Source organism: Dermacentor albipictus, chromosome 8 (genome assembly GCF_038994185.2).
Source record: "Dermacentor albipictus isolate Rhodes 1998 colony chromosome 8, USDA_Dalb.pri_finalv2, whole genome shotgun sequence".
NCBI classification, from domain to species: domain Eukaryota; kingdom Metazoa; phylum Arthropoda; class Arachnida; order Ixodida; family Ixodidae; genus Dermacentor; species Dermacentor albipictus.
In genome coordinates, this window is record NC_091828.1 from 120373836 (window position 1) to 120395010 (window position 21175).

The window sequence follows — 21175 nt, forward strand, 5'->3', positions numbered from 1 at the left end:
CGTCCGCATATACTGGGGGTCATATACACACTACGCCCGGCCACTCCTGTAAGAAGTCGCACCCTCGCGAGATCCCGAAATGAAATTAAAGGGCAAAAAAAAAAGAGCGTTGTGAGTATTGTGCGAGCAAATACGGTATATTTATATACTTCTTTTTTCTCCTTCTCTCCCCCTGGAAGGGATCTCGGCGCCTCGTCGTTCGTGAGCTGCGTTTTCGTAGTCGTCGCCTGCGGCTGAACAACGGACAAGGCGAGCGAGGCGCCCCCTGGATCGCTCGGTCGTCGTCGGCTCGCCAGGAATCGGGGTGACCTTGTTCGACGGCCGCCACCGACCGCCTCGCGGGCGCTACAACAACGGGCAGCCCCGCAAATGCGTGCAGCGCGGTCAGAGGTGCGCATCCCTTCACTGAAACCCTCATAAATGTACATAATAATTAGTTCCCATTAGCAGCGTAAAAAAAAGAAGTGTATCTGTGTGAAGTATGGGAAGCCGGTCACACTGTGTGTGTATATATATACATATATATATATGAACGAGAAGAAAGGGGGGTAACCGAGGGGCCCGATTTTATTAGTCATATCATGAGAAGCCAACAAACACTGACACACCAAGGACAGCATAGGGGAAATGACTTGTGCTTAATAAATGAAATAAGGAAACAATAAATTAATGGAAATTAAAGTGGATGAAAAAACAACTTGCCGCAGGTGGGAACCGAACCCACAACCTTCGCATTTCGCGTGCGATGCTCTACCGATTGAGCTACCGCGGCGCTGGTTCCCCGTCCACTTTCTTGGGTATTTATGTGTCCTAGTAGAACCCTGGGAGTATATATATATATATATATATATATATATATATATATATATATATATATATATATATATATATATATATATATATATATATATATATATATAGTGCACCTGACGGTCGTCTGCTCTGGACCACCGTAAAGAAGACAGGAAGTGCGTCGAGTGAGCTGCTGAACAACAGCGGTTTAAACCATGGGTCAGGAACCTTTAAAACGTGCGACGTAAATGCTGACGCATTTGTCTCGCGGATTTACCGCTAAATCGCCACTGAATCTTTATTTCTTGACATTCTTAAAGGTAGCATACCCTGCTGTTTCCTTAAGGGGACACAAAATTGAAACACAAGTGTAGTTGTATCAGTAAGTCAGGCTTCTACTTTACCAAAACAGGCACTTTTTGAAAGAGACGGGATTGGACAAGCGGCTGTGACAGTGATATCACGTACCATGCCAGATTGATAGATTCCAACGGACGACATGTGTGTGTGCTGTGCTATGTGCTCTCTCTCCTTCTCCCCCATCTTTCATCTCCCCATCCCTCTCCCATGTGTAGGGTAGCAAACCGGTTAAGCTAAACTGGTTAACCTCCCTGCCTTTCCTTCTCCATTTTTTCCTTCCTTACCGAGAAAAGAGGCTTGGTACCCCCCCCCCCCCCCCACCCTCTCTTCGTCCAAAAGAAAAAAATATGCGTAAGGGACGGGTGGCGTCGCCACCGTGAAGTTCCAGAACCAGCTCGCGCTGACGTCATGAATTTTGACCGCATCTGCTCAGGTCTAGTTAACATTCCTTTTATCGATATACAAATTTGGACTACGTTGTATTCTAAAGAAGAGCCAAAGACTGAACTTGGCAAGTTGCTCGAATCTTTACTACGCAAGAACAGCCCAAATACGAGAGTACAGTTTGAAATTGGTGACGTCGCAATTACGTACCGGCACTGAGCTTTCTGCGCCGAGTTCAAGAAACGCAAGTTTGGTCTTCGTAGTCTTTCTGGTAATCACCCTCTTTCCGCAAAGTTAACGAAACTAGAGCTTCGGAACAATACCTTGTCAGCCTAAATTGATTTGAGCTTTGTTTTTGTAGGGTCCCTCTAAATACCGGTAACAGCTGTTTCGATGTTAAGGCAATTTCTTCGTTACGTCTAACGGTACGCAACAGTCGAAGCAAAGCGATACGTCTTCTGTCTTGGGTATTTGGACGGCGGAAGGAAAGAACTCGAAGGAAACATCGCGCCACACGATTATATGAATCCATACGAGTCGACTCAACACGTTATCGTCACGTCAATGCACACGGTAGGTTTTAGTGCTCGGGCAGATCCACGGCAGGGCTTCCAGGGGGCAGCCGGACAAGTGCGCCTCGTCTAAAAGCTACCGGGAACCGAACATTCGGGGCCAATAGGCACGACTCTCGGAGGACACGTGTTGAACCAACTTTCCGAGGGGGAAAAAAGAGAGAGGGAGAGGGCGACCGGACAGCTGCGCGTGGCGTCCCCCCCTCCTAGTTTATTTCCTTACTCCGTGGGTATTTGCGTGCGTGCACTAGATGGAGACACCTGGGAGTGTTAGCTAGCGCCTCTCGCGGCGCCGACTAACACTTCCAGTTGCGTGCGCACAGCCGTCGGCGATGGATGGAGGCGCGAAACATAATACTGCGCTCCCATTGGCGCTCACTGAGCACGTACACCATGCGTGCTCGAGTATACACGCACGTTCGTACGTGCTGGGCAGCCTGCCACGAGTGCGTACAGGCAAAGCAGGCTGAGCGCGCCGTATGCGAGGTGCACGCCAGAGGGACCGCGACCAAGTTTCGACCGAGCAAGAGAGAGCAATCAACCCTCCGGGGCAGCTTCGGCGACCGAGGCTCCATTTCGCGTTGTAGCAGCGCGAGCCAATTTCTTGAGGAATGAGTCAGTGGTTGCGTGCAAAAAACGGAACGGTCCGGGACTTGCGACTTAATCCCGCACCGCCGACAATACCGTTGTAAGGGTAGAAGCGGTGTTTAGTAGCGTTTGTAGATCTAGCAAAATGTGGCAGTATTTAGTTACGAGTAATAGTTGAGCAGCGTAGTAGCAGTAGCAGAACGAACTAATGACGCTGTTTAACGGTTGCAGTCTTTAGTTAGCAGTACGAAGCAGTAGCAGCAAAACGCACCGCAGGAACCTACACTCTAAGAAAAATCCCGGGGAAAACGGGAGTAACTGCGCCGTTAGTCCTAAAAAGGGCGCTTTCGTCCCTCAAAGGACTAACTGCATGAATGTGCGTGCCGTGTGCAAATTTCGGAGAGTAAGTGTTTAGTCCCTGCTCGGAAAGAGAGCAATGGGAGGACGAACGGCAACAGTTACTCCCCAGGGACTTCGCTGTTTTCGTCCGTGTCATGGAGCGATGCGGCGAAAACGGTATTGTCTATAAATCGTGAATGGTTCGAAGTTCGTGCATTGTCTATTGAACTACATGCAAAGCAGCACCTTGCCTCTTCGTGAGATAATTACGTGAAACTTAAAACTGGAATGTGAAGAGGCATGCCCTTCGTGCGCACCCCATAAGTGAGCGATACACATTAAACGCGCAAGTCATTGATAGACGGTTAGATTTTCTTGGTCAACAGTACCTAAGTTCCTTCCGTTCCAAGGAGGTTGCGAACTGAAGCGATGTGTAGCTCAAACGGCACACGCTAAGCGACAGAGAAATTGCCCTTCTCTGTCGTCTTCGGTGCCCCCTAAACGTATACATGGCGTAGTGCCTCAGTTTAAGTCACCCTAAAAATACTCGGACTGATTTCTTTTCGCAGTCGCTTATGGTTGCAAATACACTCAACGTTAGACTCTCACTGCATAGCTTGCACAAAATACGGAGTCACTTTTATACTGCCGCACTTGAGTTTCCATACTTAACTTTGTCTAAATATCCCGTCTTCTCAAGCAAGCGGCGTGGTGAAGTGGTTAGAGTACCTGACTTGTGGCTGAGAGGACGTGAGTTCGAATCCTGTTCTCGGGCACGTTTTTTTGTACCTCATTAATTTTTTTATTAGGATATAAATGCCCAATTTAATTAATTCCACCCTTGCGGAGCATCGGAACGAATTACCGTTACTCCCTTGAGGACCATCGGGCAGGGGCAACTGTTAGTCCCCGAAGGAGTAAGCGCATGGGGAGTAACAGTTCATCTCATGTCAGTTCGTCCCCAAAAGGACTAATGGTTGTTGCAAATCAGTTAGTCCCCAAAAGGACTAACCTCCCTACCACTTTTAGTCCTTTTTTTCTTAGAGTGTACGACAACAACAACAACTACTACTACTACTACTACTACTACTACTACTACTACTACTACTGCTGCTGCTGCTGCTGCTGCTGCTGCTGCTGCTGCTGCTGCTGGTGCTGCCACCACCGCTACTACTTATAATTAAACAATATCACTGTTCTATAGTGACGCTCGTATACTTGCGAAAATCGTTAATCCTAGCGATTCCAGAACAGAAATCAGCGCGGCTCGTAATGGAGTAAAAGAAAAAAAATATAGTGCGAAGGCTTTACACGAACGAATGCGTCGCCATTATTACCACGGGGCATTCCAACTCGCTCGTAATAAGCAGCTGCTTCGTTATACCAGAATTTCATTGCGGTTGAATAAGGCGCACCCCCAATTCGAATGCTTATCGACCGCTTGGAGAGCAACCGGTTCGTCTCTCAAACGTTTGCGGTACGCGTAAGCGGCGAAAAAGAAACGAACAAAAAGGGACTACTACACCGACCGGGAGGCAGGAATGCCTAAAAAAAAACTCGTTCCACTAATTACAGCTTCGGCCTGTAACACTCCGCACGGAACCGGACTGCATTCCCATTAGCGCGGGGAAAATATTTTGATCGACGAACGACGACGTCGCGTGGAAGGCGGACCTGCCTCGCACCTGGACGGTCGTACGAAGCACTTCGCCAGTAGAGGGCAACTCGTTATAGTGGCCGCATGCCGTAAGCCTACATGCAGGCGCCCTGGGCCATCGTTAACAAGTGGCTTGTACGAAACAGACTTCGGCTGCATCTATCGAAATCGCGAAACGAAGGCTCGCGATGCCGCCGACGATCGCATTTGCATCGAGAGCACGCGAGCTGCGTTTCAGGGATACCGCTTTCAGGGGTGCCGTTCCGAATCCCCGTTTCTCATACGAAGGTACGTATCATACGAAGGTACGTATCATACGAAGGTACGTATCATACGAAGGTACGTACACAAACAAGCATAGCGCAGACAACTGAGGGTAAGAGACCAACGCTCACGCTTGTTTTTTTTTTTCGAAAGCTTTCACACGCATCTGTTAAATCTGACATCCTAGAAAGTTGACGCCGCAGATTTTCCTGCAAAAACTTACCAGAGGCAAATCTAGCACTGCCTCCCTGCTGGGGCGGCAAGTACGGCGGTTTGGCCACGGACTCCGAGATTGCGTGCACAATCTCGGACGCCGTGGTTTAGCCAGCATGAAAACGACGGGTATAGATATATACCCTACAACAAGTCTTTCTACAGAATATGGTCTATGGAACTCAAAATCCCAGTTGCGACTGTCGTCTCTCGGATACCTATCCGTTGTGCACATTAAAAGGACACTAAATACAAACGTCTAATCAGTTTAAGCTGCTACAGTATTTTTAAGCTCTATTTTGATTAACTTCGCCGTAATAGGTTGACTATTACGCAAGAAAATGAAGGTTAATGTCCCATTTTCTTTTTTTAATTTCACGAAGAACGCCCGCAAGTCACTGCGACGTCAAGAATTTCAGAGTATCGAGTTGCAGTTGAGGCTAAGCAAATGTGCTCGAAACTTGCTAAATTCATCCTTTCCACATGTTTTAGACTACACTGTAGGCCATCCTTACCAATAAGGAATTAACTAGGCCAGAGCAGACCCAGTCAAAATCCATGACGTCACGCCAAGCTAGTGCGGGTGTTTCAAGACAGCGTCGCCACCTGTATCATTCGTTTCTTGAGTCTTTTCTTCTTGCTCTCCAAGCCTTTTCCAATGGCAGGAGTGGCTGATTTGATATTGTTAGAAGTGTAATTTACAGATAACAGCTGAAATTATTTTTTCTCTTTGGCGTCCTTTTTAAAAGAAAAGACGCTACACCGAAACAAGACGTATGGAAGACGTCTTGACTCGGTGCAGCGTTTTCAAGACGTCTTCCAGAAGTCTTGAGAACGCTCAGCAATTAAGAGCCTGGAGCCTGTTCTGCCTCGACATCTTGCCTCGGTGTAGCGTTTTCAAGACGTCTTGCAGACGTCTTGAGAACGCTCAGCACATGGAGCCTGTTTCGCGCAGGTTCGTGCGCGCCCGCATAATAGCGGACGCGGCGATAGAACTCGACGAGGGCCGAAGCTAGCGGACCGCGTCGCGCTGCTGTTATGGAGCAGCAAGCAGCAGCGATTAGCGGAGCGCTTGGCCGCGGCGCGATACACTTGCGCGCGGCCGATTCAGTCACGAACGAGGCGTCGCTCAACGACTAAGCGCGTGCACAGTGAGGCCCCGCGTAACTCAGACAACGGGAGGCTCACCCCCCCCCACCCCCCCCCGCCACCCCACTCCGCGTCATCCCTTCTCTGCCTTGACCGACGGACGCCTCGCGTGGTACGCGCCTTGTAGTAAACTGGTGGCCTGCACGAGATGTGCATGCCTGCCTGTGTCTTTCAGACGGTGAACAACGAGGTCAGCAGCCGCGATCGTGATGAGGTATCGAACCGGCCACCGGGTAACGGGCAGCCTGTCTTTCTATTGCTGCGCTATTACTGCTGGAGCGAACGGTAGGGGAGGCACTCGGCGGGATAGAAATTGATCCATTACAGCGTGTATGTACGTAACGTACGGGGAGACGTACGTTTTTTTTTTTTCCCTAAACATCCCCAGACACAGATGTTGCGGCTTACCGCTGCGCCGTTATGGCTCACATTTCGAAGCACGGTTGCATTTTACGGTCCGGATCATTCAATGTGATCCTTGGCACTGTTACTTTCAAGGAAAAAGAAAATGCTTATGCACTTTCCGTCTACGTCCCTGGTGATGTACACCCATGAGCAAAAGTATACGGACCACAGGGTCACCAAAAAACCAGGATGTCTTTTTAAGTAACATGCATGAACACAAACTGATGGGTGCACCAGTAAATTCGTAATGCCAAGATTGGACTGCAGTCTTTAATTTTCAGTTCCATTTCCTGAAAACGCAGAAAATGAGATTTATCGTGCAAACCCTGGTCCGTATACTTTTGCTGACGGTTGTACATATTGCATACCCTGCTCCTCCCCCCCCCCCCCCCCCCCCCAAGGAGTAGTGGAAACCAACATCGAATGCCATGCCTTGCCGTACAGCAAGCGACGGAAGTGACCAGGTGACGCCATTGCCACCACGTTTTTTTTTTTTGGGGGGGGGGGGTGACACCACTTATGGCGAGAGGATATACGAAAGCGCACCTCCGTCCCCTCTTATATTAGTAATGTAAAGTGTGGCTACCTAGAGACATAGCCCGCTCCACTCCTCATGCTTTCTGTGTATATATGTATACTATGCCCGCGGGCATAGTATACCGTTCTTTTGCTACGATTTTATGCTTATTCGGGCGCAGTTGGCGTAGCGAAATATTCTAAAACGTTCCTATTTATTGAATAATGACTACTCGAACCGAATATGAGCCTATTCGTTTCGCTATTCGAAAGTTTCAAATATTTGCACACCGCTAGCCTTTGCGTTATGGATTTTTAAAGTATTGCACGGCCGCTACTTTACGGGTCATTACTGACCACTCAAGTCGTCGTTAACAGCTGTCTTAGAGTACTTTCATTTTAATGCGAAAGCATCAGATGCTCCATGAAGCAGAAGATCCGGCGTGATCAAGCGATGGTACTACAAATCATCGTCAGCGTCTTGTACGACGTCAGCAGTAATACATAAGATAGTAAATGGTATAACAACGTTAATTATTCGTACTTATCGGTAATTAATGCGAATTAAAGTGCATTAGAGAGAAGTAGAGGGAACTAAAGTTAGAATAAGTTAGAGTAAGGTGACCTAAAGTCATTGAAAGTGAATTCAAGTGAATTAAGGTTGGTATAAATTAGAGCAAAATGGATTGAAGTTTGTACAAATCAGAGCAAGATGGATTAAGGTAGAGTTGTAAAGGGCACGTGACAATGCATGGCGTCACAAGTCATCGACGTAACCAATTAGAGAAGTCATAATGCTTTCGCATTCGAATCAAGTAAGCATACTTAAGTGACTGTCAATTTTGTTGTTTTCTTCGTATTTGGACTGTTTCTGCCTTTAAAAATAATAAAGATTATGGCGACATAACCTTTGTTTTTAAGTCATGAACCAACTAGCTCAGCAACAAGTTTTCTTTTAAGGAAATTGCTCGAAAACTCTTTGGTTTACGTGGTTCGTTCATTTAGAATACAACTGTCGTCCTCGTTTACCGATAAACACTTATCTATGCACACGAATAGACACTGTCTAAAATCCGTGACGTCATGGAGGACTGGTGACGCCACCTGTCTTTCGTTCTTGCGTCACTGATGCGTTAAACCTTTCCTCATGGTAAGAGTCCGTTCTGCTACCGCTTAAGCGTGCTTGACGTGTACAGATTATCTAGCGTTGCTTTTTCAGTGTCTCTTTAAATTCCACAACCACCGCTACCACCATCATCATCACTATTTGTAACATCAACAAAAAAGAAAGTCGCGGGGTAATTCTAGGATTGACTCTGACCGCCTGGAGTTCACCCGAATCTAAGTGTACGAGCGGTTTCGCATTCTCTCTCTCTCCATCGAAATGCGGCCGCCTTGGCCAGGGAAAGAACCCCACGACTACGTGCATATAGCAGCACAACTCCATAATGCGCTAAGCCACCAGGGCGCATCGGCAATCTGCAAACAACGGCGATTTTTTTTACTTGTTTTTTTTCTTCTTCCTCGTTCTCACCTCTGACCCGTCGTCACCGCTGTGGCTATCTATCAATCAGGCACGAGCTCACGTGCTCAGTGCCAACATACTTCCGGGGCCAGTGCCGGCAGCGGCGGAATTAAGCGCTTTCCATTTCCGCGTACGCATCGCACAATCGCTTGCGCGAGCTCCACGTTCTGCACGCGCAGTTATATGGGGAAAGTAGACGCTTACGATCACACACACAAAAAAACAACAACGGAATTCGCTATAGCGGGAGACGGGGTCGAGCTCAGAGCCAATCAAGTCGGGAGGCATACGTGCACATACGCGTAACGCTGTAGAGGTCTGTGTAACGCCAAGTAAAATAGCGCGCGTGCAGCAGTGCGTTCAAACGGAACTTAACGTGAGTAGCAGACAGTTCGCGTCAGTTTGTGCCCACGACGCGTATACAACGTGTCACTACTCCGTTGACTGATGGTGTTGGCCGTGTCGAAGTTACTCCTCCGGGCTGTAAGGGAGGCCGCAGTTGAAGTTTCCGGGTTAAGTTTGACTACCCTGCTATTTTTTAAAGGGACACGAAAAACATCAGTTTTGACTGATCAGTTAGTCTGAAAACTCTCAGCCCCAATACGTCGGTGTGACGTCACGGATTCCAATTTTTTTGTGTGTGTGCGTTTGAACCACAGTGGCGCAGTAAAAGCTTTTTAAGGTAAGCTAAACGCAGTATTTTGCTCTCTTGGAATGTTGTGTAGACAATCTTTACTGAAATTAAATAAGCCTACGCAGACGCCGTCAAAACCCACGTCGCCAGGCGAAGCTGCTGCGGTAACTTCTTTCCTCCTTGTGTCTAAGACTCTCACGGTAAACGTGACTCTCTCTCTAGCTCTCTTTTGTGAGTGCATTGCAGAAGAGTTATTTACTAATAAGCTCAAATAAGTTATATAAAGAGTCTCCGTTTAACAAAGGGAGACCGATCTCCTGTGGGAGTGATTGTGAGCCCCATTGTCGAACTCCACGTTCGAGTTTTGTACACCCACGGGGAGAGTGCTTGAATATCTCTTCTTCTTTTTTTGAGAGGAGCAACTGCTCGCTTCCCGTATACTTAACTCCCGTATAATTCCGAGACTTCTTGAGGGCCCGCAACGCTTATAGAAACGCATAGTAGTGTGGTTTGCAGGGCCAGTTGGTGCATGGTGAACGTATAAGGAGTTCCAGCAAGTACGGACGCGAGCACAAGAAGAACCTACCAGGACAGCTCTGGACAACCAGCGTTGTCCTGTCCGTTTCTTCTTGTGCTCGCGTCCGTCCCTAATACGTTTATAGAAACATTTATTGCGTCTTCCAATGGAGTACACTCGCCCTGGTTGGACGCGAGCGAAGTATACGTACTCCGTCGAAGAGTACTATACAAAAAGATGTACAATCTTTGGGGCTTGTCTTGTCCCGCAGCAATAATCATCTATCTCGATCGCATTTCCTTTCTTTAACGCCGCGAGCTCGGTACTTCTAGGTCGCGGACGGCTCGCGCGTTATCAGCGTGACAGCATTCTCGACAGGAAAGTAGCCAGCGCCGAGTTTTCAAGAGTGGAAACGCAAGCAAGACAGATGAAGATTACTGTTGCGGGAGAAGATAAGCCCCAGACTGTGCAAACTTTTTCAAGAGTGTAGGACTGCATAAAATGGAGTGATGTGTGCGAGAGTCAATATACTGTACACTATAGTAACTTTCGCAAAGGAGATGCCATGAACGTAAACGAGGTGCGATAACTCTCTTTCCCGTTCCTATAGCGAGAAACTCTTACCAAAACGTGTCATATGCGAATGTGACACATGTACGACGTGAAAAAAACATTAGCTAACAAGCTCCCTTTGATGCACGTTTCTGTGCGAACCGCACGCGAGCTCGACGGTGAACTACTTTTCTTCGCGGGCTTTCCTACTTTCAGGTGTGGGCAGGCGTTCTGCGCCGGAGCTTACGCGGTCAAGACCTCTCGAACGCTTAGCAAAGCAATCGCATCCTATGCTGACACAGAATCCAAAGTTTGCCGGCGTAATGCCGATGCAGATTGCAGCTCCGAATCGGCAATGAGACAGCTGACCCAGAGCGTTCATACCTTCACGAGACAGCTTACCTACAAGCGTGTACGTACTCTAAAGGTCGCGCGGTCCGTGCTTTTACCTGCATTATGTGTTCGCGGTCGTTCGAACATCACTGTCAACCATCCGCCCCTTCTCCGCGGTCACTGCAGACCTACAAACTATAGAAGAAAAAAAAAACATAAGCCTCAATTTAAACGTTCCCAACAGGGAACCCCCACTGCTCAAGAAAGGATGTAAAAGGAGGACGATCCTCCACCCTCTCACGAGCCTTCTTACAGTATTGGAGGTCTCAAGGTCGCTCCATTTTTTTTTTGTCTCTTTTCAACGTTCTTTTTCCACCCACCCCGCGACCAGTGAAGGCAGCCGCGTGCCTTTTTCCTCCGCGACCTTTAACAGAGAGAGAGAGAGAAAAATCGGTTCCGACTGCGCGAAGTTCTAGAGAACACGACCACGCAGCTGCAGCATACCAACCAACCAACCAAGCGGTCATCGTTTCATCGCGCAATGCGACGAAGGAGGAGGGGCAGCTAGGCCTACTTTTCCACGGTTTCGTTTCCCGCCACCACCACCACCGCTGCCGCCGCAATCCGCAGGACCGCCCCCGCCGGCCCAGCGAGAACGGGTAGCAGCCCGCACGTTCAGTTCGGGCACAGCTCTGTAAGTGTGTATATATACTATTGCGTATTTCCTTGTTTCTTTTGTTTCATTTAAAACCAAAACAAGAACCTACATACCCTCCCCGCGGCGCATCTCAGCGTCACGGTCACGAACTTCGAGCAGCTCCACACGCAACGCCGGGTGAAATGGGCCGGCGTTGCAGTTTCTTATGCAGCCCCCGCCGCCGCCCTGGAGGAACGCGAACGCCAGCATTGCAGCACGCCCGCAATCGGCGTCGTCTGCATAATCATCCCAGCAGCAGACGACGACAAGGTGCAGACGTGTTTATACGCTCCGAGGCCCGTGCAGACGACCGACAAAAAGGGCCGAACAAACAAAAACAGACGACACGCTTCTGTTTCCTTCGGCGTGGCTGTGGGTGTATTCAAAGCGTTGACTCGGAACGACTGCATCTGGCTTCTGGCGCGGAGTGACACAGATTGGAGATGTTGGCACGACGAACACTCGCTGTTATAAGGATATCTAGAGGCTATAATAGTTTTGCGTGTGACCGGTCGGGCGAAAACCGCACCATCGTTCTCGTAAACCGTGACTTGGCGCCCGCAAGCGGCCCGGCAGTTACTATACGGCGCGAGCCGCGTAATAGGTGCCTGGCTAGGCGAATGCCGTTTCATCATAACCCACATTTTGCGCAGTTAGACGGTTGTAGTGCCGTTAATGCTACGGTTGCTAAACTACTTTCCTGTTCCCATAGGCTCACTCACGATATGCTACACACGCAATCAAAGAAGCGACACTGCTTCTGTTCAGTCGCAAAAATACCTTTGGACGAGTGTCTTGAAAATGCAAATCACATCTGGCGTCGTTTCAGTCGCTCTCATCAGCCACGCAAAAATAATAATAATAATAAACAAACAAATAGACAACCTATATAAGCAGGTTTTTTCGGGCGAAAGTTGCCAGCGGGCATGACGATCTTTTCAGTACTGCGGGTAAGCTGACCCAACTTATGGAACTGGTTTGCACGAGCCCATACAATTTGCATACCTTGAAGTAGCCACATATATACTTTAATCGATAGCCGTCGGCCTTACCTTCAAGACGACCGAACAAACTCATTCATCACGGGATTGAAAAGCACTGTATATAATCGGTTTGAAACGTCAACCACTGCCCTCCTTTGTATGCTTTGCTCTTCGCATTCATTACCCCGCATCGTGTAACTATAATAATGTGCAGCATAGCTACTCCAGAATGAAATATTAAAAAGTGAGTGTTAAATATATCACAAATATACAGTCCTCTCGGCATATTTCTTAAGTAAAATGTTACCTGGCTTTACTATCGAGTAGTCTTAGATGCGCTAAGACTCACATTGCTGACTGATGTTCCTATAACATACTATGAAACCTTATCATGCATGAATGAGTTCCGTTTGCATACAATCACTCATCGCAGAACAGAACAGGTGCTAAAACTCCCCACGGGTAAGAAAACAAAAGGTTTCGATCGGGTAACGATCTGTTGAACGTAATTCACTGAACTTGGAGACCCAAGCAATTGCTTTTGTAGAGAGAGAGAAAACAAGGGTAGGAAAGGCAGGGAGGTCAACCAGAACAGCATCCGATTTGCTACCCCACACTGGGGGTGGGGGAAAGGGGAATAGAATGAGGAAGAAAGGGAGAGAGTAAGCACTGAGCACTTTTGTAGAATGCCAAGTAAACTTCCGCCCTCGGAAAAAGAAAGTCTCGCGATGTTCATTTCATTCGCGCCATCCCACGCAGCTCAGTCTACCAGATAGCATACACAGGGCGCCGCGAGGCAGGGTGTGTGTAACAGAAAACTTGTTGTTGTGGGTAACAGCTCCGTCAGCCAATCAGGAGCGGGATCGTGTTAAAGACATGTGCCTCGGCGACAGGACATCGTATGCGCAGTCTCAATTACAAGGACACGTAGGTTAACTACCAGGGTCCACATAATCCTATTTAAGAATTTCAGTAGTCTGCTTGTGCATTACCATCTACGGACCACCGAAGGCAAAGATGAGCGGCCTTCACAGGAGTCACACCAGTGGCGCCATCTTGCGACTTGTTGAGTTCACCGACAGAGCACGTAAATAATGTTGCAATGGTAAACTGCGCTTTGCTTGGCCGTTGACGAAAAGGCCGTCGACAGCGACAACCATTCAAAGTATAGATAGCGCTCTTTTCGCCCCATTTTGGCGAGATTAGCCATGCGACACAGCCACAGTTAGTAACGGATTGTGGTTGACAAAAATCGCTACAAGATGTCGCTAGCGCGAGGAGCTACTGCTGCCGTTCATTTACCGGGTGTTCTGGTACTCTGTAAAATGTCTGCTGTTGGGCTAAATGGCTCACGGCCACCCACACGGACAGGTTAAAACCGCCATGTTTGAAACGGAACGCGTTTTTTTTTTTTCAAGCTGAATGTTTCGAAATTGAGCGATCGAAGCACGGCCGCGCAGTAGCAGTGATCGCCTATGTATCGGCGCGCTAGAGCACGATGCCTATACCCATATATGTACAAGGGCCCACGCAACTTGCAAAGCATCGTTGTATAAGATATTTTGTTCTTTCTTTTGTCGCCCCTAATTGCTTGCTCGTGTGGCAGCATACACGCCTTACACAATTAGGCGCCCGATAACCCCGAAGGCCGCGACGTGATCTGGAATACCCAAGCACCCCGATTCAGAGCGGTGAGAGCGTGCGCTCCTTGAGGGAGCATGCGCAGGCCGTTCGAGCTATAACCGTGCAGTGCTGCGCAGGTTGAGTGCTTTCCGAGGTAACTGTAGCAATGCGCGGGGAAAAAAAGTAGTGCCGTGCTTGAACGCTGCTTAAGCGCTGCCCAGTGTATACGCGAGCCAAGATGCGCGTCTGTTTCTTTGAGCCGTAAGCAAGACAACCTTCATTTCTGCCCAAACTCGAGAAACAAGAACTTTCGCGAACCGACGATGCGTGCTACCCAGCGTCGTCTGCATGTGCTCGTCAATTAACAGCGGAAGACCAACGCACTGCTAAGGTGTCGTCTGCTTCCTCTCAACAGCAGAGGTTGAACGCCAGCCCACTGTCGTCTGCTAACTTTTGCTAACTCGACAGCAGAAGATGTGCATGGTGCACTGTCGTCTGCTTAGGACAAGCCGCGTAGACCCAACACCCTAAACAATTCTGCACCGTCCTGGGTCTGAGCGCAACTGCCCACGCCACGCGGAATAACACCGTGCATTGGCATATAGTATATACACACACTGTCTCCTCTCTCAAGTGAACGCCATCCCTGCAGTTCACGACACTGTACCGAACTGAAGAAATATAGGGCGGGTAATAGAGGTCTCGCTGTTACAGGCGGGTCGACCGCGCGAGAGAGCGTCTTGTGTGCATAATGCTGCCGCTAAAAAAGTGGGCGAGCCCAGAGCCACGGATGGTTTGGCCGCATCGCACAGAGCGGGCGAGTACCGTCCCTGGGAAGACGGCGGAGCAGAAGGGAAAGGCGGCCGTGGATGGGTGGAGTCGTTACAGCCTGGGAGGAAGCGAGGCTATATAGAAGCGCGCAGGCCTGCTCGCGAAGCAAGATGTATGCATACGCTAGAGGAAATAAAAGAGAGAACGCGGGAGGGGATGCCTTTCTGGAGGACGTAGGCGTCACGCCTCTTTCGCGAAGCGCTGTGCGCCCCGGCTGGATGGAAGCAACGCGTGCGGAGAAGCGCCCTTGGGAGCGAAGGGGCGACGCGCGCGCAAGTTAAACGCCGAGAAGTGCGGATACCGTTTGAGATTCGCGGTCGATAGGCGACGCCATCTTGAAACAATCGGCTGTTACCTGCGAAGTCGGCGACAGCGAGACTGTTTTTTTTTTATTTTTTTTATTATTATTTTTCGTCTGCGAACTTATGCCGTAGGTCGCGACGCTGCCAGTAAGGCGCAAGTGCTGGCAAAGTACCAGCGCACAGTCGGCAAGTCGACGCACCAGTTTAGGTATTTATACGTTTTCAGCGTGTACTCACAAACTGTTGTTAGATGCAGCGTGAGCAAGGTGCGGAGGGCGATGTCACTCGGATAACCTTTACGGTTTCTTTCTTTTTTTCTGCCCGACGGCCTGACATCATTTTTCTTTAGATGACTAGTTAATGACACGTTCCAGTGACACGTTCCAGTGACACATTAGGGAACAGCAGTTCACGTGTTTCCCCAGCAGCACCTATATATAAACGCGATAACGATGAAAGGAATAGAGGGGCTCAATATTTTGTTGGTCACAACCACACGAACAAGACAGGCAATGAAGCCAGAGAATCATAGGAGCAATTATTTGTTACGTTTAAGTGTAGAAATAAAAGGTAAGGCGAAACGAAAGTGCTCAATAAGATAAGGTTATGCATGCAGATGATAGTCGTGCCATCCTTCGCATTGCACGTACGGTGCTTTACCAAGTCAACACGAGGTTTTACGACCAAGTTTGCGTGTTTCTGTTAGAGGAGTGCCATGAAAAAAGAAAAAAAAAGTGGCACTGAAAGTGCGGTTGTGGTGGCGCTGTAATCGGAAACCCGAAACTACGCGTAAATGCGCACAGTATACCGCGTTTGGGGTGTTGTATACCGTATCTCACGGTGGCCGCATTGTGTTTGCTGCAAACGGGATATCACGGTAGTTGTGTGCGCGTGTACATATGCGGGGACTATTGCTGTAATTTGTTGGATTATTGTTGGAATATTGTAAGTACATCTTTATATCTGACTTCTGCAGCGTAACACCATTATCAACGACAAACACATGATTTTGCATTAGGGAGCTTTCCCTTAGGAGTGCGCCACGGGAGCCTATAGATACAGTAGGAAAGCCTCCACAACAAACACCCCGATACAACGAAGTGACCTGTATAACGAATTTAGGAGTTCCCAGGCGCTTTGTTGGGTAAAAAAAAAAAAAAAACGTTGGTTGTGTACAATTAACAGAGAACGTCGGCAGGGATTGCACTTCCCTTTCTCCAGAATCCCGTGCCACCATAGACAGGCGGCCAGAAGTTGACGCAAGTAGGCCCTCCATCTCTGCTTTTTCTCTCTCAATATAAACGGTCTGGTTCTGTCCCTTCTTCCCTGCGGCTTCGTTCGCATTCATGCGGTTTCGTTTGTGCAAGCGTTCCACAGCGACCTTCGGGAACCATTTCGTCCTCCTCGGCAGAGGAATGTAAAATAACGATTCTTGAGGGCGGCGGGTGCGCTGTCAACTACGCACGGCGGCGGCAGTGAGAAAAGAAATATACACATATATATTAGACGCGTGACCGAACGATTCTTACCGCGCGAACGGGTGTGAAGGTCGACGGCTCGTGTACCGGTCACACGTAGAGCCGCGGAGTGGGTGACTACGCCGGACAGGGCGCGCTGAACCGAAGACGCGGCGGAATGCGCTGTTTTTCTATCGAGTATTGGAGACATTCTCCACACGACTTCTCGGTTTGTGAACGTCGCTGTACCACCAACGTCATGTCGCAGGCGTGCGTGACCGTAGACTGTCCGATGTTTCGCCGACCTATCGAAAATTCGATGTTTCGCAGACCTATCACGTTTATTTCTATTTATAGGTTATTCTGTAAGCAGCAAACAATTAGTTGCGCTTAGTTTTGAGCAAACCAACTTTACGTGCCTTCACCAGCCAAGCTTTGCCGTGATGGCCTACGAGCCATAATATCCACCATCGAATTCGGAATCAGCGGCGTCTAATGAATCAATCTTCATAACACACGCTAGTTGAGAGAGAGCGATAACCGCAGTCACTTCTACTAGCTTGCGAACTTCACGCGTTACCACGAATCGAACCCAGTTTGGTGCTAGCTTAGAGCCGTCGCTTCGATGGGTGCCGCCATGTTTGCCGACGCAAAGCTTTTGGGGCCGCTATTTGGGCTCCCGCTAAATCGGTGAAATAGCGTTCCCAACGCAAAACCCAAACGCAGTTTGCGTCTCGCGCATGCGCAGTGGCTTCGACGCTATTTCTTTGGGGCCCCAAAACATTTGGGGACCCTATTCCAAAACTCTCTATTTACGCCATTCTGACTCGTGCCAGCACGTTTACGGAGTTCAGTGACTGTGGACGTACACACTGAACGCAGAAAGAAAAAAAAATGAGACACGTCAGAAATGTTACGCGAGTACTCCTTTAAAGAAAACAAGAGGCAATACTTTAAAGTTAAAAGAGAGGGGGGGTTAACAACCGCGGGTGCCTTTAGTGAGGCAGTTGCGCTTACCGGATCCATAAGCACGGTCTGACACGACGCAAGCATAGGAGACAGTGACGTTGTGTCATTAACCGAAACGCAAAGAATGCGAAGAAAGATGTGTTCTTCGTTTTTTTTTTTTTTTTGCCGCACGACGTGAGCGAATTAAGGTATAGCCGAAACGAATCGAGATTGGTTGTGACTCTTCTAAGAGAATCAAATAAAGGAGCATCGAGCAGTCGTCCAGGCGCGACGCAAGGGCACACGCCAACGAAACGCCTCCACTACGATACCGAGTCCCATAACGCAATAACAGTTCACTGCATACCATCATATATGTGAGTCCAGTGCACTCGACCAATAAGAAGGAAAGATACCGAATACTACATTCCGCAGCATTCAATGGCCAGAGAAAGACGTTGCGCATTTACGATGTCGCAGAACGATGTCGAAATAACTAAAGGTTTCCTTTTTTTTTCCTTTTTCAGTTCGACATCACGTCTCGCTGTGCTATTTGCCTTCAGGCCACATCGCTCGTACATCGCTCGTACGAGTACTGCACAAGGTAACAGACATCGTACAGAAGGACGTACCTTTCCCAGAGTAAAAAAACAACAACAACAAAAAAAATGCAAGCATCGCGCGAGCGGCCTGTTTTTTACAACCCACGATCTGTTCATGCTTATTGCAACACGGCCGTTGAAGGAAGCATGTTTACTACGCCGCTGGCATTCCCGCGCGTCCTTATCGTGCACTCCGAGGCTTGTCCAATCATGTGCGAGTTGCGAAGCGTGTCATAGGACACGATGGTCAGGAGCCAGCTAGTTGATTGGTTAGAAAAATGAGCGACCGCGTATTGTGGCGTCACCTAGCGGGCAGGCGAAGAGACGGGGCCAGAACGATAAAGCGGAGTTTCGGATAAAGACGGAAAGCAGGCGCTGGTGCCAGAGGTGGCCAGAGAATAGCGTGGTATTTTAGCGCAGTTTTGCCATTCTGCCATTACAGATACCGTCTGCAACCGAACGCGCGAGCGCAGTATTCACCGCGCATGCGTGGAAGATGTGGTGGCAACGATAGAAGGGTAATTTTACGATAAAGCGATCTAATGTGGCGGTTTACAGCGTGGTCAAATGAAATCCTGAGAGTTGAACTCTTAACACTCACACACATTGAGAAAGAGTAAAGAGAGAGAGGCATGCATGATGGTATTCTTTCACAGCTTTCATGGATGGCTGCAGTTCATTCTCCGCTACAAAGTGTACTGCCTGTCAAAGTTCTAATTAAACACATTAATAGGTTCCCTAGCTCAAGCACGGCAGCTTTCTTTCTGTTCTGATACGGAACTACGCGATATCAAATGACGAATTAAATATACAGAATTTATTCGACGAATGTGCAGATTAGGAAAGAGAATAAACAAAAACGGAACGCCACACGGATGCATCGAAAGGGAACCTCCCGGATGCAGACTACATGACTGCGGAAAGAAAGATAACCACTCGCCAAGCAAACAAAACGACGAGTTTTTCAACCTGTTCGGGTACGCGCGTACGTATCCCCCCGTGGTATTGTCCCGTTATCGGTTCCGAGGAAAGCCGGTCTGCTTCTCGCTTGTTATTCTTCATATTTATTTATTTTTCGTTGAACTTTTCATCTCTTGCAGGCCGCTCACGCGCTTATCTGTCAAGGAACCTTCTTCAACGCAAATGTGTCCGCCGTCTGTTCAAACAGGGCATGGAGAAACCCTCTTTTCTCTTGTCGTCTGCTTCTGGCGCGCCATGTCGTCTGCTCGGCAGGGCGCAGAGAAACCTTTCTCTTGTCGTCTACTTCTGGCGTGCCATGCCGTCTGCGCGGGCTAAAAATTGCTCTTGCGTGTCTAAGCACAGCGAAGCGTTGCCATGCGCGTTTGGTGCGCTAAATCGTTTCCCCGCTCACGGCACGCGGTATCGGACAACGTACACAGGCGGCGCAAGGTCTTTGCAACCAGCGCTCCGCATCGACAATCGACAGTCCTAAAGTGTCCGGGAACGTGTTGCAGTTGACAAATATACCTCTGAGGTCTAGCAACCTTGCCGCAGCAGCGCTGACGGTGCCGTCTTGTGACGCTGACGTCAACCAGAGCACAGGAAATTATAGATACAACGGCCACGTTCCACCTTATAGGCCGGTGCAAAAGCGTCGCAGCAGCGATGGTTGGCTATATGGTAGGCTTCATTTTTCTTCTTTTTTTTCGCAAGAACAATGACGCAACACAGAGGTGTTTTTTTTCTTAGCGAGTTGTAATTGAAGCATATGTCACTAGAGGGAGCTATTAGCGCTGCTGGTGCTATCGACATGTCCGAAGCTGCAGTGCTCCAAAAACTGGTATACGTTTACGGTGCGCTTGAATGAAACAACGCTTTGTACCAACATGTAAGACCGGTACATATACAAAAATCCATGAGAGGTTTATATGAAGTATAAAGATATATGAAATGTATACATATATGAAAAAGATCGGTCCACGTACCTACCGGAACTGTTTGGCAAATAAACCAATGATAACCCCGAAGTGTCGCTTCTCATCCTTATATATATGTACAGTCGATCGTTTCAGACTCGGACTGAAACCTTCTGACCGCAACTAACACAACCAAGCCCCTTTTCACAGTAATGCTGCACTACAGTCGTCGACTCTACGAGTGAGGCTTCCTGTCGCGTCTGAGTCCGTGCTACACGCTGAACAGACGACGGTTTCTGTAACTGATAAAGACCAGCAAAGAAATGAAGTTTGCTTCAGCGCTTGCACGCATGCACGCTCACACACACACACACACACACACGCTCGCACGCTGAAAGAGACAAGAACGCTGTGCAGCAGACGTCCATTTCAAGCATGCAACTGAAAAAAAAGGGGGAAAAAAGAAACCCTAGAGCGCCTTTCTGTAACCGCGTGACCACTTTCCAGGCAGCTAAGTAATTTAAATCTTCTCCACATATGTTACCACTTGTGCCGCGATCAAATCCACTGGGACTTTCAACTGAGCTGTATAACGCAAAGTCCAGTGTCAAGTCCTGGAACCATCCCGCCCGGATGAACAGGAACGAAAGGGCTTTAGAAGCTTTTCTGTTGGGCGTAACGATCGATAACGATGCGCGCCGCCTGGCGTAACGCTGAGCACAGAGCTTAGCACTTAATTCCGCAATCTCTCTCCCCTCCTCTATTCTCTGTCCGCCCTGGCGAAGCTTCAACACGCACGCGTGAGTGCCCGGCATGGAGCCGCTAACAACATTCCTCCAAACTATGCTCTATACAGACAACCGAAGTACGCGCAAGAACACGCACGCACACAAAGGCACGCACTACATGAAGCACGCGGAAGGCTCTTCTGGGACGCAGTAATCTTCCGGTTCAGTGAACTGTCGCCGCGAGTTTGACGCTGCCTGCCCAAAGAGGCCGGGCAGCGAGTGAACGCCGGAGCCGTCTGCAACACGCGCTCGCTTCGCAACGGCAGA

At 48.8% G+C, this 21175-nt stretch overlaps 1 protein-coding gene and 1 long non-coding RNA gene across 2 annotated transcripts in view; one reads left to right on the plus strand and one right to left on the minus strand.

Annotated features, from left to right (window-relative positions):
* LOC139049113 (uncharacterized) overlaps window positions 1-18220 on the plus strand; it is a 35766-nt gene extending 17546 nt beyond the window's left edge. Inside the window, exons 2-3 of the long non-coding RNA XR_011508122.1 lie at window positions 180-390; window positions 18169-18220. This is a non-coding gene — a long non-coding RNA (uncharacterized lncRNA). The remainder of the gene's footprint in view (window positions 1-179; window positions 391-18168) is intronic.
* Window positions 1-21175, minus strand: part of LOC139049110 (transmembrane protein 114) — a 103343-nt gene that overhangs the window by 44692 nt on the left and 37476 nt on the right. The window lies entirely within an intron of this gene.